This window comes from Strix aluco, chromosome 1 (genome assembly GCF_031877795.1).
Source record: "Strix aluco isolate bStrAlu1 chromosome 1, bStrAlu1.hap1, whole genome shotgun sequence".
Classification (NCBI taxonomy): Eukaryota; Metazoa; Chordata; class Aves; order Strigiformes; family Strigidae; genus Strix; species Strix aluco.
The window spans coordinates 76146846-76173979 of NC_133931.1; the positions used below are offsets into that span (position 1 = coordinate 76146846).

The window sequence follows — 27134 nt, forward strand, 5'->3', positions numbered from 1 at the left end:
TTGATTCTTTTCCTTGACTGAAGGTGTTATTTTAATGACTTTCCTCTGACCTCCTACAGATATCTCTTGATGGTTCCATTATGCTCCTTTGAAAATCAACAGTTTTCAGCAAAACCAATATTTATCTGAAAAGTTTAATCTGAGAAATGTTGAACAGCTTGCAGAGCTGAATATCCCAGGGCAACTGAAGAGTAGTTCCCTTCTCTGCCTCCCCTCACTCCTGCTGGTGAATAGTGGGATCCCCACTGCATCTGGGACAACACAGATGCTGTGCCACTGATGCTGCCAGGACACCAAAGCCACATGTGCTCTCATACATGTCCCTTAGGGACGATCCCCTGCAGAACTCCCTCAGTGCTGGCAGTGGTGTGGCTCTTGATTAGGTCCTCTTGGGTCAAAAGGAATACTTCCTATAAAAGAGGATATTGAATGTGTATCAATCTGTAAGCAATAAAAGGCTGACTTTTTAAAAAAAAAATCTTAACCCTGTTAGTTGGGGATCATTATCTCTAGAGTAGACTGCAGAAAAGTAGTGATGGCTTTTCAGTTCTTGGAAAGAAGAGGGACTCGGGTAAGAAGTTTTGTGGGTTTTTTTAAAATCAGAATTTGTATCACTTTTGTAAACATGATGGGAGGGGCGTGTGTAACACATTTTGAGATATGTAAAATTGTACCAATTTACATTTCCTAGCAATTGAATGATTTACATGCAACAAAAGAAGTAATTGCAACCTGAAAGAAGTAAAATGGGGAAAAAACTAAAAATCTGTGGGAAACAAAGACTCTTTGTGGTATCTACAAGAGCCAAATAGAGTTTGTTTAAACCAGTTGGGCAGGTTAATGTAGAGATGGCCTTCCTTTCAACAGGAAATCCTTCTGAATTGTCAATTGCTCTTAAACCTAGACAGTGAGTCATTGTCCACTGAATAAACAAAGTAAAAAAGCAGTGGTGAACATCATGATAAAAACACCTTTGAGAAAAGCTCAGAGCCTTGAGGACTGAGATCTAGGTGACAAACTGTGATCCACTTCCAGCCTTAGCTTTTCAGTAGTTCCCAGCTTTTTCCAAAAGGGTGGAGGAGGGTGGAGGAGTTGTCTCTCACTAAACACCATATTTTAGTATCTACCTGACTAGCACTGAATCAAGTATGCCTTGGGGGAAAAAAAAAAAAAAAAAAAAAAAAAAAGCCTGGGGAGAATATTTTTTTAAATTGAAGTGAAGGTTTCATGATTAGTCCAGCTGTATGTTCACTAAATGTCTCCTGATGTTTACACAGCGCAAACAACTTGTGTTTTACATTAGCACAATGGTGCTGAATGGAAAAAAATATCTCCAAATGATATTCCCATCTCAAAATCTACCTGGTAGCTATTAGTTGATAGGTATTTAAATCTGGTGGTAAAAGTGTGATGGAAAGAATGAGTTGTGTGTTAGCAATCTTAATATAGCTCCTGTTAGGTATTCTAACTTAGAGTGAATAGAAAAGTAGAGTACAGTTAACAAATGACTGAAAAACTTCTGCCACTTCTCAGGTAGAGAACGCTTCTTGATAAAAGGACAAACTGTTCTTACTCAACCGGTGTCTTTTTAAGAGCACTTAGATTACAAGCAGAGAGGCTGTTTCTAGTCCAAACTACACTGTCTCTTTGTAATCCATACTGATGGATCCTAGGAGAAATGAAAGAACATCTGTCAGAAGAGCTGTTGTATTGAAAAAATAGGAATATGTACATTTATCTCTCTGCAGACTTTTTTTAAAAAGTCTTCTGCTTGTTACCTCCATAGTGAGGAAAATTAGAACTTTCTGACTGAACCAGACACCTCAAAACAGCACATGAGTTCATCCCTACCTTGAGATGAAATAGTCTTCCAGTACATAGAGCTCCTGCCAGCATATGAAAGCATCTATTACAAGCAAATTTTCTGGTCATCTAATGGGTAGACTCTGTGCATAAAGTCTGAACAAATTGTCCAGTAACCAGCCTGTTTCTAGGCAGTACCTATTATTAAAAAGGGGATCTTATTTTAGCAAAGCTATAAGAAAGGCTTCAGGTGAAAATTGTGCCAATGGAAAAGACTGAATTGTCTCCTTTTATCACAAAAATAAATTCTAATGTGAATGGAAGAGCAAAGAATAACATATTTCCTAGTGTTGGCCAAAATTTCTTGCCAATTACTGGTGGCAAGAAATTTGGTTCAAAAAGGAAAAAAGTTGGTAAAACAAGGGAAAGGAAGCGCAGCTGAAGTATTCCACAGTTGTTTTGAGAAGCATGGGTGTTACCTCTTCATTCCTGATTCATCAGTCACCTTGAGGCAAAAGGCTCAGAAACATGCATCTGACCCTCTCTGTTTTTAGTTTAACTTTTATAACAAATCCAACCCTGAAGAGAGAGTAGATCAGACATCTGAGCAACTACCACAGTGAGATTTTGATCAAAGTATGTGTTGGGTTAATAGAACACTAATTTAATAAATTCTGTCAATGAATAACAGACCAAGGGCAATAAAAACTCAGTATGAAAAGCTGTCCTCAAACTCCAGGCATGACAGTCTTCTGATGAAATAAACTCCTCCTCTACCTACCCAAATTGTGTAGTGCCATTAAAGATTTATCTCTTGTTGTGACTAGGTATTAAATTATAAAGAGAAGGCTGGAAGATATTATATAAAGACTGAAGCTACTGTTTCAGGGTCTCGTTCAGGCACTGCTCACCAGCTGATTTACTTATGCCCTGTGCCAAATTATATAAGAGCATATTGAAGAGACAAGAGGGTTTTTTTCTTGGCACATGTAACTGGTTACAAATACATCAAAAAAAGTTCCCCGGGACCCAGAGGTGTGTTAGTCTCTCTTAGACATTTCTTATTTGCAGTTGAGGCGAAAAGCTTTTATTTTTAAGAGTGAAATAGCAATGGTGAAGTGTTTGAGAGGGTGCAGCTTTTTTACTGGTGGAGGCGGAAGACACTTAATACCAAATGCTTTTAACATTTTTCTTATTGCTTGTAGAGTAGCTAACAGTAGCCCATATGATAACAAGCTTTGTAAAAGCCATCACCTTCGCTAGGTGATATTTTCTTCATAAATGAAGAAAAAAAATATTGTGTGTACTTAAAACCAAAACAAAACAAACAACCACCAAAAAACCCAAAACCACCACACCACCCACCCCAAAAACCCCCCTCTGAACATCTTTTCCTACTGGTTTGAGATCCTGACTTCCCCTCTGCTGGCAGTGTAACCATAACAATTAAAGCATCACAAAAAAGTAAATTCTTCCTCATTTGTTTCGGATGCTGAGGTTGAGGGAAGACCACAGAACACTCAATCAGATTTGCCAGGCACGAGTCTTTAGGATCAATACTTGGCAAGCTTACAAACCTCCCACTGTTTTAGATGCTAGATCAAATTAAACTCTAATTTAAGAACAGTTGCCTTCATTGAGAACTGCTGGGTCAAAAATCCTGCTTTTAAGAGGTAGTTAAGTATGGATGTTGTAGGCAGTCAAAATTGGTTCAGTGCAAACCACATCTGGCCAATGCATAAGAGAAGTGTAAGTAAAATTGCAGGACTGATTATGAAAAAGGCAGAACAGCAGCATGTTTGGGCTTTTTTCTTTCCATTTCTATCTTGCTAAAAGCTCATATGCTACTTCTGTGGTTCTACTTCCATTGCAGGAAATAAGGTATTTTACTCCCAGTACAACACTTTTAAAATCACAACATTTTCCATTTCTCTGTCACTTCTGTTTGGCAAATGCACTAATTGCCTTCTTCAGTTGTGTGCTAGGGCTGTTCTGTTGGCAAGTGTGAGCCTTTGGATTGTTTTAGAAGGCAAAAAGAGCTTCCCTGGGGGAAGGGGTAGAAGGTGTCTATCACCCACTGGAGCCAGTAAGACCTGAGATAATACACAACATTGTCATCTGTATATAGATGATATACAGGGCTGTTCTTTGCTTTACGGGAGAAACTCATGATGGGCACATGTGGTAGGTGTTCTGTGTATCTTATACATCAGTGACTAAATAGTTGAACATCCTGTGATTTTTTTTGGATGCTTAATTATTATATAGCAACTAAATGCAGTGTTGGTCTGAAAAACAGAAATTCTTGTTGCTAGATCCCATTTTTACTGGTATTTCTTGTGGCCTGGGCTAATTAACCTATTTTTGTTGGCTCACTTTCCTCTTCTGTAAAGTGGGCATAATTCTCAAAAAGTACAATTCCATAAGGATGTTCTAAAAGGGTAGAGTGTTAATTGAGATGACTTGTAAAGCATATGAAGATTTACTGGTGGGATTTGTTATATTCACTCTAGACAAATTAACTTTTTGAAGACTACCTGTGCTTATTAAGATGACAAGATGGTGAATTGAAGATTAAAAAATAGGAACAGAAATACTGTTGACATGCAGTTGTCTATAACTCAGTAAGAAGGAATAGAACTAAAGAAAGCACTTAAACCAAAATTTCTCATTCCCTAGTGTTTCACTAGATATCAACATCTACTTAGATCTTCTGTTAGGCTAACTCTTCAGCAAAATTGTAATGTTCCCAAAGCTTGCAGGAAGAAGTAAGTTAACATGAGACAGATCTCTGCCTCTAAAACTTCGCATTTTTATGCATGTGAAAAATAGTTCCCTTCTTGCTGCTTTACCAGGAAATAATTGTTTGCATCTCTGGCAGCTTTAAATTGTTTCTGTTAGTAACCCAAGTTTCAATCCAAAACTTTATCTGAGTGCCATCATTCCAATACAGACGTTCTTGTTAACTTTTTTCCCAGTGCCTTCTAGTGTATTTTGCCTTTTTGCTCTTTTTTCTCACCACTTAAAAGCTATTAGTTTGTTTGAAACAGTCACTCTTCCAGCTGAACAGATGCAAACATCACATGAAAACTCTGAGGAATGTTCCATGGCAGCATCTGGTGCTTCGCTTTATTTTTTATGAGTGTTCATTTGTAGATGAAATGGTCTCTTCTCAAAGTAACACAATTAGGTCTGACCCTTTAACAGGGGGGGAAAAAAATTTAAATACATGCAGTTTAAGGTAGAGCAGTTACAGGCAAGCCAGTGACTTTGCTTTGTTATTCATCACATGTTTGTACAGTAGTGCGTATCTATGTATCTTATATGCTAACACTTTCTTTGAAGTCAGGTTGTGTGATGAGAGCTGCATCTTCAGAATCATATCTTACCAAAAGATTTGGCAAACTGTTTTCTGGGGGTTTTTTGAAAGTGTTTCTTATTGTAGTTTACAGTCTCCTTCTTGAAGAAAATTCAGTGCCATTAATAGGGAATTATCTCCTTCATAATTTTAGTGTGACATCACAGTGTCATTGGAATCATCACTATTATTGCTGTGCATAGAACTGTGATGTCACAGTTGTAAGTATGATGATATAAGATGAACACTGATCTCCTAAGAGGCAATAAAAATGGCTTTGCAGCAGTTTATAGCTGCTGGGGAGTCGGCATGGGCCTTGGCATGGCTGGAGCACAGGGAGAATGAGCCGCTGCAGCAGCTGGGGCTGCTGGGGGGCTGCAGAGCCATTGCCTCAGCTGTGCCCTCTCCTTCAGGACTGTGAGAGAGAGGGGCTCCCTTTACCGCCCATAGCCAAGCCACAACACCCATGATTCAAAGGGGAATCCCAGACCGTGGCTTACAGCAGTTTTCCAGTCCTTTGGTGCCAGGGCTGGTGGAGTAAGAGAGAATCTCTAGCCCATTATTTCCAGACGTGCAAAAGGACTGACAGGAAACATATTCAAGCAGATGTCTTGTGTTTTAACAAAGTTTCAGTGAGTCATCTGCATACCCTTAGGCATTCAACACACCAGACAGCTTTTTAATGGCTGTGGCATCTTGCTCACAGTCTAATATTATGCACACATTCCGTATAGTTAAATAAAACCCACATCTTCAGCTGGGGAAGGTCCATAACATTTTGCTAACCTTGGTAAATTTGCTGTGCAACTGAGGACTTGGCACAAGAACATGATGGCTGGTACAACCTCAATCTGATCTGGTGTTAACAGCCAGAACCTGATTCTGGGCTGCAAGTGGCATCGCAGGGGCAATCTTTTGGGCCACCAGCATTTGTTGTCTTCAAACAGCCCATGTAGACAAAAGGCTTTTTGTGAGCTGGCTGGCAGCCTGTGAGGTACGTATGCAGCTGTGCACTACATTCATTTTACCCTTCTTTGTCCTGACATGCCACTTGGGGACAGACTCAAAGTGAATTAAAAGAAGAGCAAGATGTTATCCAGATTAGTATTTCAGCTGTTAACAACAGCAAGCTCTTTTTCTTCTATGGGTGCAAAAATGAATGTCCTAAATAAGGTAAAACATGGTCTTGCTGCATTTGAGAGTCCAGTGCAGCAGGTACTGAGGGCAATGGGGAAGTTTCTCTTTTCTGTCTGGCCTTTTGATACTGGCCTGCATCTTCCTTCTCCTCCTGTCAGTGGAAGTACAGCCCTATGTGCTGCAGTCCCCAATTAATGCCATCTAATTAATCAATCTTTGATGCTGAATGGAAGCAGCAGAGAAAGACGTGTATCCAGCTACTGATTTGTCTACTGAAAGGTCAGGGCAAATATTTACATACAACTATGGCCTGCATAGCTGATAAGGAACAGCCCTGCCTACTTAGTCCCATACTCTGGCCTGCCACCTAGCCTGGATGTGAAGCTGTGATTTCTGCATCAGCATGAGCAAAGCAAAGCCTCATCTTAAATATTTGCCTCGATGATTGCAAAACATTTGTTTGCACTTATGCTGTGTGTTTCATACATGTGATAACTTGATGTCATGAATTGACACGAAACCATTCCTAGGAATAAACCCTGGCTAAATCGAAACATGTTACAGAAGCATGAAAGAAAGATTTAACAGTGCCAAATTGTGTGAGAAATAAACAGAGACATTTGTGGCAATATGACATCTAAACTGAATCTTATACTATTGCAGAGTTGACCTTGGATTAGTATAATTTTGGGGTTTTATAGGCATGCTTTCCTTGTTTCACACAAACACCTCAATCACTTCCTTTTAAAAGTGAAATATTTTTTCCAGACAGTCTCACTACTTATTCTGTAAAAATAGTTCTCATCAAATGTCATTTTTAATTATGATTATTATACCAGACTGCCTAAAGACACTGTTTAGTATTCTGTGCTGCTAAGTATGTTTCTGGAGGGGGATAACTTTAGAGACTGCTTTGTAAGTGCTGCAGTTTGGTTTTGTTTTTTTTTTTTCCTTATATGGTGTCAAACAATGCACCTTGCTTTTTTGACTAAGATGCATCCATTTTAGCAGGATAGTCCATGTATTACAAGCAGCTGGTTAAGCAGACTCAGAACTGGGAGTTATTTCAGGTAGCATCAAGCAGCAGGGGTGTTTCTTCTCCAAGGAAATAAGGCCTCTTAGTTTCACCCTTTGTTTAATTTCAGACTAATTTTAATAGACCTTGAGCCTTGAATAGACTTCTCTGAACTGTGTGGAAACACTGCACTGCCTTAGTGTTGCTGAATTTCTGATGTTTGCTTTCTCAGGTTCTCTAGTGTCCTGCAGAGAATTCACACTGAATCCTAAATTGATGGAGAAATGATCTCACTTTCACCTATAGTGGTATCAGACCTTTTCTCTTTGAAATCTCAAACTGCTGCAGCCTGTCCTGAAAAGCTTTGACTTGCAAATACCATTCCTGTATTGGAAACTGAAATCTTGCCTCCTAATAGGATGGGTTGTCCAGCTATGTATACTTGAATTTGCACTGTTATCAAGGAGAGGGAGGAAAGTGCAAAATCAATGTAAAGAACCTGGCTTTTGGAAATCTCCTTTATTTCTGTTCTTGTGAAACTGAAAAGAAATAATTTCATATACATCTGCATCTGAGGTTACTTGTATGAATGCTTCACACCAGTGTGCTTTACTGACAGTAATAGGGAATAACTTGTGTGACTTTCTTTTAAAAAACACATTGGTGGAAAATAAAAACATGATCCAATGAAGCCTTCCTTGCTGTTGAATTGATTTGCTATGAAAGTGGGAACAACAATTCTTTCCTGCATGTTGCTTGTGAGTTGTTCTCTTGCTGTGAGAGGAGGGTGTGTTCATGCTGTAGATAGTAAACAGGCAGTGTAACTTACTCTATATAGTGTATTTCTTCGTCTTCATTCTTTGGTATGAAACTAATGGGAGTACCAAAGCTCCTACAGACTACAATAAGCAAATGTTTTAGAGACAGTGATGTGCTTGACATTTTAAAAGATGAACCTGAATGCACTGGACAGTGATATCTGTGCATTGTGGCTGATCAACAGCTTCATCATTACAACCTATACCAGAATTTTAAATACCTTTAGCTTTAATAGACATATTTGAATCCAAGGGGTTTTTTGCATTTGATAGCAGTTAGTATCAAACTTTTATTCTGACTCTGAGAATAGTCAGGAAACTTGGGTCTGCTGTTTTTTGGCTAGGACCTACTTTCTGTTCATACTGATGACTAACAGGACTCTGGTTTAAATATTTTCCTGAAGGAAAAAACTATTCAAGACGTAAATTGCATTTACTCTGAATAGAAACCTGCTCAGTGAGATCCTTGAGGACACTGTGATTATTCACTGGGTAGGGTGAAACTTTGAATGTGGAACCCCATCTTTTTCTTATCAAGTGTGGGTAAAGAGATATTGGCATCTGACCCACTAACATCCTTAATCATTCATCCTTAATCATTGAGATCCTGCTCAATACGATTAGGGCTGATGGAAACAGGGTCTTTGTTTTGAAAACAAAACAAACCCACAAAACCCCCCACAAACAAACACTGGACTAATTCAGCAACTAAAGATATATATGAAGCCTGTAGTATCAACAAAAGTGATATGGATGAGAAGAGCATCTTCTGAGCATCTGTAAACTCCTTGTCACTTGACAGTAATAATACATAAAGTCTGCACAAATAATATAGCATGTAAGCATATCTAACATTTATGGAAATTCTACAAAGGAAATTCTTTTAATTGTGTGAATTAAAAATGTTAATATGAAGAGTAGTATTGTTACTGAAAACTCAGAATAAAGAACTTATCGACAGCAATTTGATGAGGGTAAGCAGACACTTCTTTATTGGCGGCCGGGTGCACAAGTGAGTGCTCTCACTAACAACGCACACCGAGCACCAGGACCATACATCTTATATAGAACTTATTCATACATATTCATTAAATATTCATGCATAAACATACTATTTCCTGGAAATCATTAACATATTCTCCTCCTATTTCCGATTCTGTGCAGTAGGACCCAGAAACATCTAGAAATGGGTCTGGGGTGTAATTTGGGTCGGTGGTCAATGAGTCGGTGGTCGCAATCTCCCCCTGCCGGAATTACCTTTTGCCTAGTTTCACTGTTTCCTGGCAGGAACTTACAAGTTTCTTCAGTTGACTTTCCCCAGTTCCCATTAATTCTGGATTCTGACATTTCTATGCATTCCTTTAGGTCATAAAATACCTTATAAGTAAACACTATATCCAAATTATCTTGAATCTTAAGCCTGTTATCTAAAGTTCTAAATGTTCCTACTAGGTGATTTTGACCAATTCCTTCGACCTTGGTACAGGGCTGTACAGGGGATTTCGTTGTAGCATTGGTTGCTGTATAATGTGCAAATGCAGAATAAATGTAAGCATATAATTCCTACTAAATATCTCCTATAATTCACATTAAAATTAAACAAAATTAATTCTAATCAATAACAAATCAGTAACAGTATGCTTTAAGAGTGCTAAGGAAGCAATGGAAATATTATGAAGTTTCAGGAAAATCTGGATATCATAGAACTATTAGTGGATTCTGCCCTGAGTTGGAGTTCAAATAGTTTTGTTCACACAATGTTTAGTGGAAAATAACTTAAGCAAGATGCATCATGCTGACTGCATCCATTACATAAACTACATTAGCTGTAGAATCTGTTAACTGTGTTACAGAGAAGAGCAATATTATCCACAACATTGAGTTGTTTGGAAAACAGCTGCTGTAGGAAAATGTTAACTGGGAAAGAAATTTTGTGGAGAGGTGCTAGTTTTGATAAATAAAAATGAAACAGAATCTTGACCATAGAATGAATTATATGAACAAAACCTGCCATGAAAGACTGTCAAAAAACAGTGTCAGAATGTCAAAAAACCAAATCCTCCAGTGATTTGGGAATGAATAAATACTCTTGATTGAGGCTGAATGGGGCTTACAATTGAGGTTTCCTACATCACCACTCGAGTCCTATGCAAAGGGCTGCTTAATAGTGTGTAGTGAAATATGTCCTTTGTGAGGTTCTCCCTCTGATGTTGAAAAGGCTTAAGGTTCTAACTAATGTAGAACATGAACACCTTTGAGATATGAATCTGAATAAGATAGAAGTATGTAATCTCTAACTCTGTGCTGATGGCCAAAGAATTATTTCTTATACTCTTGTAAATGTCCAAACAATCTGCAGTTATGTGCATTGAAATTGTCTGCCCTAATTCTGAGCAGAAGGACTAGAGTGACAAGTCTGTTCAAATATCATCATTTTTTTAATGCTCTTTAGCTTTTGATCAGAAGTGTGACAATTTATCAGAAAGATACGCAACTGGAAGCATCCAGCTCAACTCATACACGCAATAGGTTACATTTGAATAGCATTAATGTGTAGCATGTACATATGTCCATTGTTCCTTGGAACTGAGAGTCCCAGAACTGTAAGACAGGTGTCCATCCCCTATATATTGTGTTCAGACAGCTGGCTGGAAAATAATCCACTTCCATTGTGTGAATAACAATAAGCCCTATGTATGTATTTAATACTTAAATTTCGTAAGAATTGGCTTGAAAGTAACAAAGGTTTTGGGTTTTGACCCATTTCCTGAAATGTGCATCTGGGATATTGTTAGTGAATATCTTCTGTCTGGAAGCTCTACCTGAGTGAGTTAGCGTTAGGAAGCTCTTCTTATTAATTTTAATTTTTCTCTTTTTTTCTCCTGTTTGCTTATGTTCTCAGTAGTTGCTGTACAGAGGTTTCCTCTTCCATATTATTTGAATAGGTACCCAGTGGGACAGATCTGATATTTTGTGGATCCTAACATCCAATAGAAATCTAATTGTTTTGCGGAGAGGTACAAAGTATGTTATGGCATGGTATATTATGGTATGCATTTTTTTTATACCATCACTTCTGATAGACATCCTTGAATTAACACTTGTTGAATTCATTAGAGGACTGATGTTTGCTAAACAGCAGATTAATAAAGGTCTTCAATGCTTTTCAAGTATTTTAAAATATGATTTTCATGTTTATAAATGTGATTTATTTACAAATCAGGTAAGCTGACAAAGGTTGTCTTTTGCCAAGGAAAAACACAATGTAACAACAAGGAATGGAATGAGTTGAAAGATGAGAAGCTGAGGTAGAGGACTGCAACATTCAAGTTGTAGACTTGAATGAACTTTCTTCCCTTTCTTACGCCCTAAAAAAGTCTTTTGGCCTTCATTTATTTTGCATCTTATTTGGACTATCTTCCTTGCCATTTGATATGACTGAAATTCCAAGGACATTAAGCCTTGCTGGTTCTTAGACAAGTGACTTGACAAAAACTTTTCTCTGCTGTTCTCACTCTACATCAGTATTATCTGGCCTAAATTTCATTTATCAACTACAAAGAGGTCCTGTTGCAGGTTTCCACTCCATCTAACATATACTTTCTCAGTTATCAGAATGATATCTCCTTTTATACTTAATGGAGAAAGAAAGAGGGATTCATCTTTCTCTAGAAATCAAGAAACTGGAGTGCTCTGAACTCAATTCCATCTCCTGGAGGCAATGTCTAAAGTAAGAGAGGATGACTTTAGGTAAAGTTAAATGCCTGAATGTAACAATCCCATAATACCACTGGCTTCAGTAAGAGTTGAGAGTACCAATTAGCACCTAAAAAGTACTCAGGTCTTTGAGAGCTCCATCTGCTATTTAATAACTGAGATAATCAGCAACTATCCTACAGCAAACACTTACTTTCAGAGCACTTGAACTTTACAGGTATTTTCTTTTTCCTGCAGGAAGTACAACTTATTTCACAACAACAACCTGAGCTAGATTTACTGTAAAGACCGATGTAACCAGATATCAGCTCTGCAGTCACTGTCAAGCCACAAACTCTGTTATAGTGCAAGGACACTGAGGGCATCACTTTCCTCTGCTTCTCCCTTCTCTCTCTTATGCAGTAACTGTGGAAAGAAAAACCTTCTGTAAGGATCTTATACAGTCTAGTGAATTTTAAATGAACTACAGATTACTGTGTTTAAAACGGTTCTGAACGTCAACCATAAATTTCTCCTTGCACATAAGCATCTAAAGGATTTTTTTTTCTTACAGTTTAAGAGCTGTTTGTAGGAGAAACAGGGGTAAAATGGGATTATAAGCAATGCTGTTGCTGCTATAAAGCTGAGCCTTGCAGGCTGCCTGAAAAAGTAGGGTTGAGTATAGGAAAACAAAACCAGTATTCTATAGCTGTAGTGAACCTTAAATGAGAATTATTCCTGTGAGCAAAGCATTTTCTTTAAGGAATAACTCTTGTCTAAAAGTGATAGCCTAGGCTTCATTCTACCATTGGATGCTTACCAAAAATCCTTTTCAGCTATTGTCTTTTGGGTCATGGCAGGGCCATTCCTGATGGCATTGCTTGGGCAATCCACAGGGTGCCTTTGAGATTTACACACCCAGGCCTTTGTGCACAGCTGCTCCTGCTTTTCAGCAACTATGCATGCTGGAAAGACTGCAAGAAGAAAGATGGAAGTATGTTTGAGGTGTTGCTGTGTTTCTTATTATGAAGTAAAGAAAGTTGATTGCCCATAAGTGTGCACATTATCAACAAGGTGCATGGATTAATTACTTATAAAGAGGTTAAGGATGATAATGCAAATGATCCCATCTAGTGATTGCTGTCTGAGGGTTGATCAATAGTTTACCTGTTCATTTGGCTTCCACATTCAGTAAATGATCGTATGCCTGGAAGCATACAAGTGATCATTGTTTCTGTATGCATGTTACAGAGAGCTTACTGGATTTATTTTATGTTGTTTGACCGTTTTCCCAGTATGAGTTTCCTTACTGCCACGCAAAAGTGTTTCCAGATATATCTGAAATAGGACTACCCTTTATCAGCTCTGAAAACAAAGCTAGTGAAACGAAAAATAAATTTTAAAAAAGATAGCTGCCTTGTTGTCTGTGAACACACGGAGCTGGTTTTCCCTGACAGGCAGCAGCTGCCTGCGTGGAGATGATAGTGATGTGTTTGCTTTGTAGGCCTTGAAGTGATTTTGTCCAGGCAGTATAGGCATCTTCCCCACTTTCTAGTGGGGTGCCCTACTGATGTCCTTGAGATCAGTTGTGGTACCTTAAGTACTTGCCTGTGTAGAGAAAAATTGAGGGAGAAATGACAATTGCCAAGAGAGCATGACTCTCAGATTCAACTAATATGACTGAGAGCCCAAGAATGAATAATTTCAGAAATGATAAGAGCACTACAGACCTAAACATGCAGACATGAGCCAAGTGTGATGTGATGTCTACACGCGATCTTATCTCAATGGTCTTGGAGAGAAAGGGGGATTTTTTTCAGTTGATGGGAATTTGATACCTAAGTCTCCTGAGATTTGCTAGAAATCTTACTGTGAGGCCTATCTGCTTAGGCATGCATTCAGCAAAAATTATTTTTGTTTGGGGTTTTTTTGGGGGGGATTTTATCTGACTAAGGATGGGAGAGGGGTAGGTTCCAAGTTTCAAACAGATTTTTTTATGTTGTAACAGATTCATTTTACTTATTATAAAATATAAAGAAATGCAGTTAATAAAATGTAGTTTAAATGAACAGCTGCCTCTCTGAAGAATTCTGACACCAGTTAGAAAACATTTATACTTAGCTTATGGACACTTAATACATGGGGAAATTGTGTAGCATGGCTACAGCAACTTTTCTCATAATGGACAATGTTTTATTTTACCTGTGGGCAAAATGTGTAACCCGTTTGCATAAGTCAAACAGTGGAAATGGAAATATATTCCCTGGAGATATGGAATATCTTGTATCTATTCTGGTCACATGTGCAGTCCATATCCAAGTAACAAAATCGGAAGAGAGTGGTACTACTTCTGTGAGTGCAGTAATAGCAATTCTTTTGTATTACCTTTTTTTCCCCAGATGCTTCTGGATCCTCTCTATTTTGTTTAAAAACATAAATAACTAAAGTGTGTGTATGTGTTTTTCTGTTGTGTAGAGAATGAAGACATAGAGTCCTTTAAGCCCCATCCAGCCAACTGCTTTTATATCCTGAAATTGAAATTAGGATTTGTTGAAGCCATCTCTGACACTTCTGAATGAGGCAAAAGGACTGAAAAGGGCATGGCAAAAAGCAGGTGAGCTAAGAGATAGGCATGAGATGCCACAAAATATTATCCCTCCTTTCCATTGGGAATGGAAGTATATCACTTGTTCAGTCACATTGGTTGCCCAGACACCAAACGCGACTGGTGTATGCAAGACCGTTATGCATATGAAAAGGCTCCAGTTTAAATTTTGTATGCTTTTTTCAGTGTATTCCTGATGATGGACAGGACTTTTTTCCTTGAAATTTAAATGTACTGGCTTGATGGATTCCATTTGTCTTTAAATGCTATGAAACATATGCTGAGAGTGTTATCAGTCATTGGAGACTATATTTTTAATTGAACTTAATATTTCCAGAATGCTTGAGTACTCTGTGATGCTCTTAAGTGCTAATGTTCGTGTTAAGACACCATATTAGTACATATGCAATGTGTTCCATCCCATCCATCATACCATCAGGGCATCCTCCTGCCTAATAACCCTTCTCAAATCTGAGCAGCACTTATATTCAGATCTCATTTCTGCCTGAAAACCAACAAGTACAAGATGGTCATGTGAGGGGGTTTTAAAACCAAAATCCCCTTTGGATTAGACCTGCTGCCTTTGTGGAGATTTACCTCCTTGCAGAAAATAGTGAGCAGCCAGTGTGAACTCTTGGCTGCAGAATGGAAATATCAAGCTGATCAACATTTCCGCATTGCTAGCAAGGTAATCCTTCATTTGAGCTGCTTATCTGAAATCTGTCTCATGAATCTGATGGGAGGATTTACCCTAAGTAGTTAATTATGGTGTTGCTAAATTTCTTCCTCTCTCCTTATTCCTTCACTTTAAGAAAAATCATGCAGCTATAAAGACTGTAGACTTCAATTAAAAATAAATGAAACGTTATCTAGCTGAACGCTTATTAAGGCACCTGAAATTATCATTTTACTTTTGTCCTGATCTTACTCTCTTCCCCAGATGCTCGCTGTTGGTGGCCTATTTCAGAGGCAGGACAGTATGCTAGTGGATTTTTAGTCTGAACTAATCTGGCTGTTCTTACAAAGTTGTGGGGTTTGGGGATATTTTTTTCTTTTTTTCAGTATGTTTGGGGTTTTTTGCTTGGATCTTTAGATGATTGGGGTTTTTTGTTTAGGTTTGGGTTTTTTTGTGTTCAGATCTTAGGCACTTAGCTGGAGAATTCCTGTGTGTCAGGCTAAGCCCTGTCTGTTGTCCTGGCCTGAACCTGGATGTGAGGGAAATGCAAAGACAGAATAAAGACATTGCCAGATTAATTATTTCTAGGGCATGTGAGAGTCTTATACTCTTCTACTCTAACTTAAACTGCAGAGAGGAACTGTGGTTAAGGAATTTGTTTTTTAAGGTATTTTGTACCTAACTGAGACTTATGAGGAAGCTTTAATATGTTTTGTAAATTTTAAGTTCCACATTTGACCCCTAACATGATGGTGATAAAGAATTACAAAGACATGTTGTCATACATAAAGGAAAAGTACCATGATAATATGGGAAACACTTTGGGGTTAATTTCTTATGCTCATAATATGTTTTGTCCATGAAGAAACGTTTCACTGGTTATTCAGATCTCTCACCCAACCTCTTTAGGAAGATCCTCTTTAGGTTCTGTTTGCACACAAACTTTCTTTTCCCTCAGGATGAGCTAGGGCAGTGAGATCAATATATTTATCTTGGTGCAGCCACTGAATGAACATCCAGTTCCACTGTGTAAGCAGGTCTGGTTTAGGGTGGGGTTTCTTATGTACCTTAGCAAAATGTGCATCTCGTGAGACATGTGAGAAAAAGACTTGCATTCAAGTAATAAAAGGCATTTTGATACCAAAGAGGTACCCATAAAGTTTGTTACTCAAATAGTTATAAAAGCGTTCATTCTCCTTTTACTGAGTTGCTAAACAGGATAGCCCTGAATTTCATGCGGTGCTGTTCTGGCCTCTTGGGAAGCTGTTGGACACAGCCTTCCTAGAAAGCTCTCCTGCCCAGAGCTGGGTGTACTGCTCTGTGCAACACAGCCCCTAGAGAGAATGGAGCAAAACATACTTGATTGTTCTGGGCATGAAAAATGACAATCTCAGAGGGAGAAATGGCTCCTGTCCAACCTCTTCTATTAATTTTAAAAAGAGGCTAAAGTTTCTCCTCAGAAGGTTTAAGACTTTGGGGATGTTCTCAAATTGCCTTTCCTTAACTTTACAGCTGTAGCTTAATTCTGGATGAATCCCAGAAGTTCCCACTAAATACTCAGGAAGTTTGGGACACTAGTATTTCAAAAGCAGAGGCATAAGTAAGTGTTTTATGAAGGTGTCTGCTTAGGCATTTTTGTGATTTTTTTTTTTTTTCTTTCTAATTTCTTTGCTTGCCCTTCCTGCATTCATCAGGACAGGTGTTACATTGTTACCTCTTTCTCCTGATCCTGTCTACTGTAAAATTTTAGGAGCCTTTTGGTATGTAGTCTATAGGCTATAGTTTTCCCAAATGTGAACTCATTTGAACAAATCAATGCTCCGGGCTAATTCCTCCAACCAGGCATTCTCCAGGACATGCTGAAATGCTGCAAGAGCTGTGCTTAAACCATGACCATAAGCTGTTTTCTTCTTCACCCTGGATTTTGACAGTATTTTCTTGCACAGCATGTAGAATAACTATTTCAGGGGTCCTAGCCATGTACACAAGATCAAGTACTGAATTATGACAGATTTGGTGTGAAACACAACTTCAAATTTTATTTTGCATTTGGTTTCTACTGAGACCTGTGCTCAGAGGCTTTACCAGCCCTGAGGCAGTATGATCCTACACGTGTGACCAGTGGTTTGATGCCCAAAGAAACTCAGCAGTTCATGGAAACCTATGTGGCACTTGCTTGAGATGTGGGACTTGCTTGTTTGGGAGGGGGGGGTGGGGTGGGGTGTTAACTTCTGTTGGTCCTTGCTACACAGGGTTGTCTTTTGTTATTACGTTTCATAGCAGTTTTGTAACTTGAGCAACAAATCCTGCAAAATGTGAGGAAAGAAAATAACTTTTCTCCTGCTTTCTTGGACAACAAAGTTATTTCCTAAGGCTATCTACTTAAGTGCAGCTGCTCTCAGTGCCTGGAGATATTAGAAGAAATGACATTATGGCTCAACACAGCAGCTTAATCTCTGGTTTCAATTTCCTCTGTATTTACCACTAGGCCCTTTGGGGCCTTTATTCTACCGAGATTGAGTAGACTGTTAAAAGCCCATGCAGTGGCTGCTTTGTTTCCCCTTAAATGTTTTTCATGGTTGGTGGCAGGAAGATTTCTTGCCACTCCCTTATCTGAGGTTTATGTAATGAATTGATTATAGGCAGTGCTCCCTCTGAACCTGTTCCAGTTTGGCAGAGCTCAGCTTTTCCTGAATCACCGTGACTCCCGGAGGAATTTTTCTTGACTTCAGATGTAGGTGGGCAATTTCTCCCTACTACAGGCATTCTGAAAAATGTGCCCAGCGAGCACTCAAAGAGATACTGAACTGTCACTGTTGTTCAGATACACTCAGGTTATAGAGTCTAAAAATACAGACCAGCTCTGACTCGGGGCCACCATGTTGAACTTTCTGCGGTGTGTGTTGTGCTTCACTGAATGAGATACTCTAAGTGCATATTCTAGATATCTCTGCCTGCTAGGGTCAGTCTGAATCTCCTTACATGAGTGTTTTAACATGTGTTGTCATTTATGCACTGTGGGTGTGTCAATGATTTGCTTTCCCACAGACAAGATCTAACTGTATCCCCACTATCACAGTAAATCATCAAACTAAACCTTTCACCAAGACGTAATGATACCAGATGTAATACTTCCTGAAAGATAACTCTACAGGCTTCTTTTCCTGGAAGCCTCTAGATACTGAGCAGATCAACCTGGAATAACACAAACAGCCAAAAACTCTTCAAATTGGAAGCTTTTCTTAGTGGGTACCAATCTGGGGTAAGCAAAAAGTAGAACATACTGTAAAATAACAAGCAGTAAGTCCTTGCAGTAGCTAGAGGGTGTGATACCCTGCTGACAGTGTGCTGGGCTCACTTCACAGAACAATGGCTTTTACAATGAGAGGGGCAAAACACTAGCACAGGTTGTCCAGAGAGGTGGTAGATGCCCCATCCCTGGAAACATTCAAGGCCAGGTTGAATGGGGCTCTGAGCAACCTGATCTAGTTAAAGATGTCCCTGCTCATTGCAGGGAGGTTGAACTAGATAATCATTAAAGGTCCCTTCCAACACAAACCATGCTATGATTCTGTGAAAGCACTCCAAAGTAACAGACCTCAACTAAACCACAAAATCACCCCCACCCCATAAAACCCCCACCCCACCACTGTGTGTGGTTTGGACAGTGAGGTGCATTTGTCCAAGCATCCCTCTCAAGTTCTAACTGTAGGCCTGGTAGGGTTGTTTGCTGGCAAGAAGGTGACTTCTCTTTTTTTCCTCCTTGAGTCTCTTGAGGAGTTTCTGATTCACTTTCATATCTCCAAAGACACAAAGAAGACTCAGTGTCTATGTAACTATTGCTGCACACTCCCCAGCAGACACCAGCAAACATGGGTGTTTGCTCTCTTTAGTTCTCTAGGCAGAGTTTTCCCTCTTCCTCTCCACCAACAGGTGGAGCAGAGACCTCTCACCTATGCTGCTCTTGACAGGAACCTTGCATTAAAAATACTTGCTTGATGGTTTCCCTAGAACTGATCTCAAATCTTTACGTTATTCCCATAGCCTTTTTTGCCAACTTGCTTTTATTGCTTGTGTGTCTGTTCTCCCCCACTGTCAGAATGCAAATATACCAGGTGGGACCAACAGTCAAGATCTTTTTTGCTCTCCTTCTAATTCAGTGGTTGTAACACAAACTTCAGGGCACCTTTATTAAAAAAAAAAAAAAATTAAAAAAAATGTTTTGTGTATGAACCTTTCTCCCAAACCCATGCTTTGATCCTAAGTTACCAAAAGTGTCCTTACAAGTTGCTAACAGTTCCAAAGAGCACGTAAAAAGGTTGCATAACATACACATTCCTAAGAATTAATATTTAATAATAGAGTGCCACTACTGAGAAGATACATGTAAACAGTGCTTGTTTATATGAGTACCCTTTGCATATCTCTGACAGTGAAGGGCAGATCTCAATAAAATTTACACCCAAGTTATACTTACAGTTGTTTAACTCTTCTAATGCAGGAGAAAGCCAGCTTCCTGCAAAACGAGCATGTGATCTCAGAAATTATGCCAGGGGACTTTTTGTTGACCACTCCTTTATTTGGAATTAGGTTTTAAGTATCCTAAATAAGGCTGCTGCATTTTAGTTGTATTTTGCCTTGTGCAATTACCTTAAAACAATCATAGATGTTCAGCTGTGAGATTGAGGTTGCACTCATGAAAATACATATAAACTTCAGGAAAAGTAGAATGAGGTGTACACACGTGGGCACATACTTTGCCTGTGTTTGCTGAGTTCAGCTTGGGCTCCCTGACATAGGATTAACAACTCAAAACATTGAGTCCAATGTCCCATTATAGTATCCAAAGATAAACACAGTACTGGAAGGGTGTCACTATCTTAATGGACCAAACAATTTTTAAAAATATGTATGTGAAAAAAGCACTTTTTTTTCTCCTCCATGACTACAACAGATAGCATTTTGCTTGCCTGTATTTGGACAAGTCACCAGGGGATCAGGACTGATGGGCTGTGACCTCTAGAAGTTAATATGTTACACAGCAATAACATAAAATAGCATTAAGCTAGGAAATGCTGGAATTGGTGCTGACTCCAGGGCTTTTCAATTCCAAGTGTCTTAACTGCTCCCCTGTTTCACAGTACTCGGGGTATGTTGCTGTACTGTCATCACTGCTTGAAGATGTCACTGCACTCCACTCCAATCCCACCCCAAATCAAACCAGGAAACCTGTTTGCATTAGCAAAACCGTTCTCTGTAGTTTATGGCTTTTTTCCCATTGTTTTCAGGATGGCTGTAACCTGGAAGGGGGCATGGGGAGGCTTCAAGTGTGCATGGGAGCAGCAGGGTTGTTCCTCTGGGACAACCGCCTGCCCCACTGCATGCCATGCAGAGACAGATAAAGCTGCTCTGTGTGTGAAGGGGGAGGGAAAAAAAGAAGGAATAGCTTTGCTGGGGACAGACAGGCAGACGAGACTGCTTCTTTCATAAACTGTGCCAACTTAGATTAGCTTGAAGTGACTATGAAACTGCAGTCTAAATTAAGTTTCATCCCATGTACCCAGCATTATTCATAATTGCTCAGAGCCAAGGAGTCTGTTGGAGTCTGGGATAGTGTTTAGTTATTTTAATACATTGTCCTTTTTTCTTCCTAGAATCTCCTTGTTTGCTTCCTTTTCTAACTAATGAGATAGACTACACTGCCTTAGTGTATCTTCAGACTACATGTCCTCCATCCTACATACCAGTGGTAGCAGGGATTCTCTGGAGAAAGAAGAGTGCAGTCATTTCATTGAAACACTGCTCCTGTTGTTCAGAGGTAACCCTCCTGCCAGGATGTAACTGGCAGCAACAAGGTCTGGGTTCAAATTGAAGGGAGTTTCTCCGAAAGTGGTGACTTGAGGCCACACCTGGACAACTGCGAAAATTATACTGAACTAGCTAATCTTTCCTGTTGGCAAACATGAATCAAACATTTAACAAAGTTTTTTGGGGTTTTTTTTAAGAGAGAACAAAAATCTGACCAGGTAGACAAACTGAGTGATAGTAACTGACTGTTATAGTTATCCTTTAACTACAACAGTTCATAGTCTTTTCCTCTGAGGAAGTAATTTCTTGGCTAGACCTTTTCCCATCATCTGCAGTAAGTGAAAACTAGGATTTGTTGGGTGATAAACTGCTGTGTAAAGCAATGCTCTGCTAACTGCTCGGCTCCCTGCCGGCTTTGCCTTTGGCTGCTCCATCTCCATGGGCCCTCCAGCTCTGCCAAGAGCCCCTCCACTCTCAGCCAGCTGCTCCTGCTCCGGCACAGCCAGCCGCGCAACTCCTGTGGCTGCAGGACTTCTACAGGGCTTTAATGCTGAGAACTACCCACGGCCATCAGCTGAAATGAACTAAATGGGGAGCTGGACATGGATCTTCAATAAGGCAGGGAAATTGGTGTTTTCTGCCTCCTATGCTTATACAGTCTGCAGGATGAAATCTCGTGACACCCGCCCCCCCAAGCTAGCTAAGCATAACCACTAACCTTTCACTTGCAGGTGGATATTAGCTATTGCCTTAGGCTGGGACAGCCATTTACCCAGATACATTTCACAAAGCCACAAATAAATTACAAAGCTATAAATATCATTGTTACAGATGCAAACTTTTCCCCAGTTTGTAAACTCTGTCTCTCAGCAATGCCTCTCAGGCACAGCAACACAATGTGCAAAAAAAATCTTTAGGGCATGTCTATTGGGGCTCTCTGTTTGCCTCCCCTTCGCCCCACTGGATGGCAAAAGAGCCCTTCTCTGGTGGGGCTTCCCTCCCCCAATTCAGAGGTGTCTAGTGGGCCAGGTGGTTCTTTGATTTTTGGGCCCAGCCATCAGGTTCAGGACTCAAAGGGACTGAATTAAGGATCATTCTGCTGTCTAGGTGATTTTCCTTTATTTTTTTTTAAACACAGAGTACCTAGGCATGCAAGAGACAAAAATACAAGTCCTTCACAAGTGGCTGAAATCCTTGTTCCACTGATGTGACAGGTGAAATCTCTGACTGCCTGTGAGTTCAACCTGGCCACTTCAGCTCATCAAAGCAGCCATGAGCTCAGGATTTCAAAATCCTTTGCTTATTTTTGCACCTCTGTCTCATCAAAACTGGAAGCTCCGATTACAAATCTACCCAGGGCGTCCTTTCAGCTTCCTGCTGCAGCTTCGCTTTTATGACGGTGTTAGCAGGATCTTTCATCATCCGCCTACCCAGAGCGTCCTCTTCATGCCCACACATTTCATTCCCATTTGAAGTAAAAAGGAAAAGTTGTTCAGCTTTGCTTAGAGCATAGCTAGGGATTACAAACAAAGATATTATGATTAAAATAAAGTCAGCCTGTTCTCTTTTCCAAGACATAGTGATCCCCCACTCGCTTTGCCATCTTGGGAAAGGAGTTTACCCCTCCTCCCAGACCTGCATATTGGGACTATCAGCCCCATGTCCCCAGAGAGCAGTGACAGAGGCCTCCCAGTGAAGGGGTGCTTGATACAAATGTTTTAAAGCCTAATTTTGCAATAAGGCCTTGGGGAATTTTTGTTGCTTTGTTTTGGGTTTGTTTTCCTGCTGACTCCTCCCTTCCCTTTCTCAATCATTAGACTTTTCCAAACCTTAATCCAATAATTTAGATGTTATTAAGACTTTCATTTTCATGTTACAGATTGCTACAACACTGTTGAAGAAATCATGCTCATCAAAATTTCCTTCCCTGAGTTTTCCACGACCTGTTTTCTGATCGTACTGGTGCTTACCAGACCACTACAGAACCACTAATTTCATTTTGAGCTTCTGTGATAAAATTTAAACAGTCTACTTTGATGGCTCAGCTGCTGGACTCTATTCTGTTTCCTTTGAAAAACCTCCATTCAGGAATAAGGGTTCTGAATCCTGGGGTTCAGTTATAAGTTGACCTCAAATATCCTCAGTTTGCCAACAATGAATCCGATATTCTGACTTGAGTGCACTAACACAGATACCCAAATCCTCACTCAGGGACTCAAGAATCATGGAGTGGTTTGAGTTGGTAGGGGCCTTTAAAGATCATCTAGTCCAACCCCACTGGAATGAGCAGGGACATCTTTCACTAGGTCAGGTTGCTCAAAGCCCCGTCCAACCTGACCTTGAACACTTCCAGTGATGGTGCATCCACAATTTCTCTGGGCAACCTGCTCCAGTGTCTCACCACCCTCACTGTAAAAAATTTCTTCCTTATGTCCAATCTAAATCTATCCCCTTGTAGTTTAAAACTGTTACCCCTTGTGTTACCACTACAGGCACTGGTAAAAAGTGTGTGACCATCTTTATTACAATCCCCCTTTAAGTATTGAAAGGCAGCCATAAGGTCTCCCCAGAGCCTTCTCTTTTCCAGGCTAAACAACTCAAATTCTCTCAGACTTTCTTCATAGGGGAGGTTTTGCATCCCTCTGACCATTTTCGTGGCCCTCCTCTGGACCTGCTCCAATAGGTTCATGGCTGTCTTGTGCTGAGGGCCCCAGAGCTGGATGCTGTACTTCAGGTTGGGTCTCAGGAGAAGCCACAGGCATCTGGAGCTTCCAAGTAAGTCAGTATGCAAAAAAAAAAACCACCCCAAAGAAAACAAAACTCTAGAATCATAAAATTATATATATATGCATAAATATATGTATTTTATAGTCTATGTTGCATCCATCTGAAAATTCCAGGTTTAGCCATGCTTAGTCTTTATTCATCAGATATTGTGGTTTAACCCCAGCTGGCAACTAAAGCACCACACAGCTGCTTGCTCACTCCCATGCCCCCCACCCCAGTGGGATGGGGAAGAGAATCAAAAGAGTAAAAGTAAGAAAACTCATGGGTTGAGATAAAGACAATTTCATAGGTAAAGCAAAAGCTGTGCACTCAAGCAAAGCAAACCAAGGAATTCATTCACCACTTCCCATGGGCAGGCAGGTGCTCAGCCATCTCCAGGACAGCAGGGTTCCATCATGCGTAACAGTGACTTGGGAAGACAAACACCATCACTCCAAACGTCCCCCCCTTCCTTCTTCTTCCCCCAGCTCTATATGCTGAGCATGACTTCATATGTTATGGAATATCCCTTTGGTCAGTTGGGGTCAGCTGTCCCGGCTGTGTCCCCTCCCAACTTCTTGTGCACCCCCAGCCCCAGCCTGAGCTCTGCTCAGCAGTAACTAAAACATCCCTGTGTTATCAACACTGTTTTCAGCACAAATCCAAAACATAGCCCCATACTAGCTACTGTGAAGAAAATTAACCACCCCAGCCAAAACAAACATTCAAAGGAATGAGGTATTCATAAAGCAGTAACACCATTTTCAAGATCTGTATTAGACAGCAGTTTTGAAATTCAATTTTATATGTATGTGAACCATATTTTATAATTTTCTAAGGAATCACCTTAAAATTGAAAACATCATAGCAAGATATTTTAGATTTGCAGTGACACGCTTGCAAATACTGTTCTTTTTCAAAGGGTTAAAAATGACACACCTCAAGTTGCACAAATATTCTCCTATGCTGTGACATTAAAATCTCACAGAAGGGGAAGGTTATACCTGCGCTGGGGTGATGGTGCACCCTGTTGCTTAAGGTATGTTGTGGGCTTGGCAACAGTTCAGCTGGGATGGGACAACCTGATGGAGAAGGGTTTCGGTAGCAGTGAGCTGAGGCTGAGGTGGGGGAGGTCATGGAAACCTTCAGTTTGAAGCATGCACAGATGTCTGCAGGTGGGAGCCCACCACACACCCGCATCAGGGCAGGACCCAAAGCTATCTGCTGCACGTGGAGGAACAAGGACAAGCAGAGAACTGCTCGCACCAGGAATCCTGAAAAACCTTCAAAGAGCGATGATTTAGGCCACAGAGGTTGCTGCAAGACCTGCAGTCAGTTATGCTTGTGCCCACCTACAAGGTCCGACTCAAGCAGGCCTTAGCTTCACAACCATTGGGATGGTATGGCACATCAAATGCACACTAAATGTGAACAATTGAAATGTCACTCTCTGACTTCTCATTTTCCCTCAGAAGCTGTAGATAGGTTTCAAAATAAGTTTTGATTGAAAGTTTGCAAAGATTTCCATGTGTGTTCTGATTCAGTAGTTATCACTAAAGGTAATGTGTCTTTTGTGACACTTAGATTTGAACACCCACCAGTGCTGTGAAAGCACCTCTATAGTTATTGCAGGCATTAATCTAATGCATTTTAGGAGGATTTACATCTTCATTTGTCATCTTCTAGTTAAAGAAAAAATTGTATGTAAAACTGTCGGTTCCTTTAATATTTAATCAGATTATGAATAAATATAAAAATTAAACAAACTAATGTATTCCTTTAAATCTCTACAGACACCTGCTTATTTACTAAAGAGATTGTGGTCTATATCCCAGAGCCTTTGTGGCTAGTAAGGGCTTTCTGTGATAGATACTTGCATTGTGAGAAGACGGGTCTCTGCAGGACTATTGTTTTCCTCCCTTGTCATCCATTTGTGTTGAGAGAGAAGAAGGTGGAGAAAAGGTGGGGCTCTGGCTCACCGCCCACTTTGCTGGAGCACAGAGTTGTGCCAACCAGCTGGGCAATGAGCACTGGGCCAGACACCAGCTGCCATGGGGACAGCTCTTGCCATGGGGGCAGAGGAGGAACCAAGCGTAGTCCTTTGCATCACAGTTTGCTTTCTGGGCTGTCCCTGAAGCAACACAGCAGTGCTCCACCCCATGTAGCAAATTCACAGGAAGCTTTTTAATCTGGTTATTCTAGTCTGTGACTGCAAACAGTAGGAAATTAGTTTATTTATGTTAGAGGTTCTCCATATTTATTTATCCAAAGGAACTCTAAGTAGTTACTTTATATTCTTAATGCCCTGAACCAGAGGTAATTTTCACGCTGTACATTTTATGGATACCTGCAGATGACTCACCTGAAGAAAGGGAGTGTTGTTCCATTTTAATTATGTCATAATTTATACCCCTCCCCTAGACTGAGATTGAAGGGTGAGGAGAGCTGGCAAGCCAGCAGAAGACAGACGTAAAAAGGTTCCAAAGGTTCATCAGCCACCTCGTGTCAAATACAGGGCATTTAAAGCACACGACAGACTTTTTACCTTCATGTTGTCCTTTAGGGTCCTGTAAACAGCAGGTTCCTGTGAAGATTCATGTGGCACCAGTACAAGTGACTTGAGGTAGGATTAAGACATGGTTAACCTCCCGTTCAAGAGGAAAGGGGGAGGAAATGAGAGAAGAAAGGTTGTGTAGAACACCCAGTCAGTACTGCCCACGTTTGCAAGTGACATGAAAGATTTGGAAAAACCAGTCGGGGCCAGTAGAAAACCACTCATTAATATCAGTAGGCTTTGGATCAGGCCAGTGATGTCTCTAGATAATCCATATCTCTTCCACCCCTCCTTGCTGGCCAGTTTATCCAGTCCCTTCCTTATTAATTCAAGAAGAGTTTTCCTTGTTTCTAATTATGTGTTGCTTACAGGATCAGGATGAATGCCACCCTTTCTAAAGACAGAAGCATTACCCTGTCTTGTCCCTGTGTGACTGCGTCTGTCCAATGACACTGTGGTGAACCAACTGTGTACTGCATCTCAGCCCACGTTCTCCTGAATTAGTACAACCACACATCTTTGGAAGACCTCCTTTCCTCTTCCTTTGCCGCACCCAGCTAACCCATATCTTCTGGAAAGAGAAATAAGCAGCAGGATCGGTCTCAAGGTATATTAGCAAAAAGAGAGAAAATTATTACTGTCTTGTCACTTATTGATATCAAGGTGTAAATCTTCTGAAATGTATGAAGGGAGAGTTAAGAATTCTTTGCTGGCCTCAGAGGGGTGGGTGATGGGGAAGCCACTCTGCACACCACTGACTGTGTCATGACATGGTGATGGCTAGAAAAAATTTGTTGTATGTGATGTCAATCCAAATATGCCCAGAGAGAATTCCTCAACGTAAGTTACTTCATTATTTACCTCCTCACACTTTTAACCTAGGTCTGAATTATATATA

The 27134-nt window shown here is 40.1% G+C and overlaps 1 long non-coding RNA gene across 1 annotated transcript in view; it reads left to right on the top strand.

The window, feature by feature from the left end:
- The window catches only part of LOC141933358 (uncharacterized), a 41269-nt gene extending 14519 nt beyond the window's left edge, over positions 1-26750 (top strand). The window contains exons 3-4 of the long non-coding RNA XR_012626073.1: positions 14303-14441; positions 26608-26750. This is a non-coding gene — a long non-coding RNA (uncharacterized LOC141933358). The remainder of the gene's footprint in view (positions 1-14302; positions 14442-26607) is intronic.
- The last annotated feature ends 384 nt before the right edge of the window (positions 26751-27134 follow it).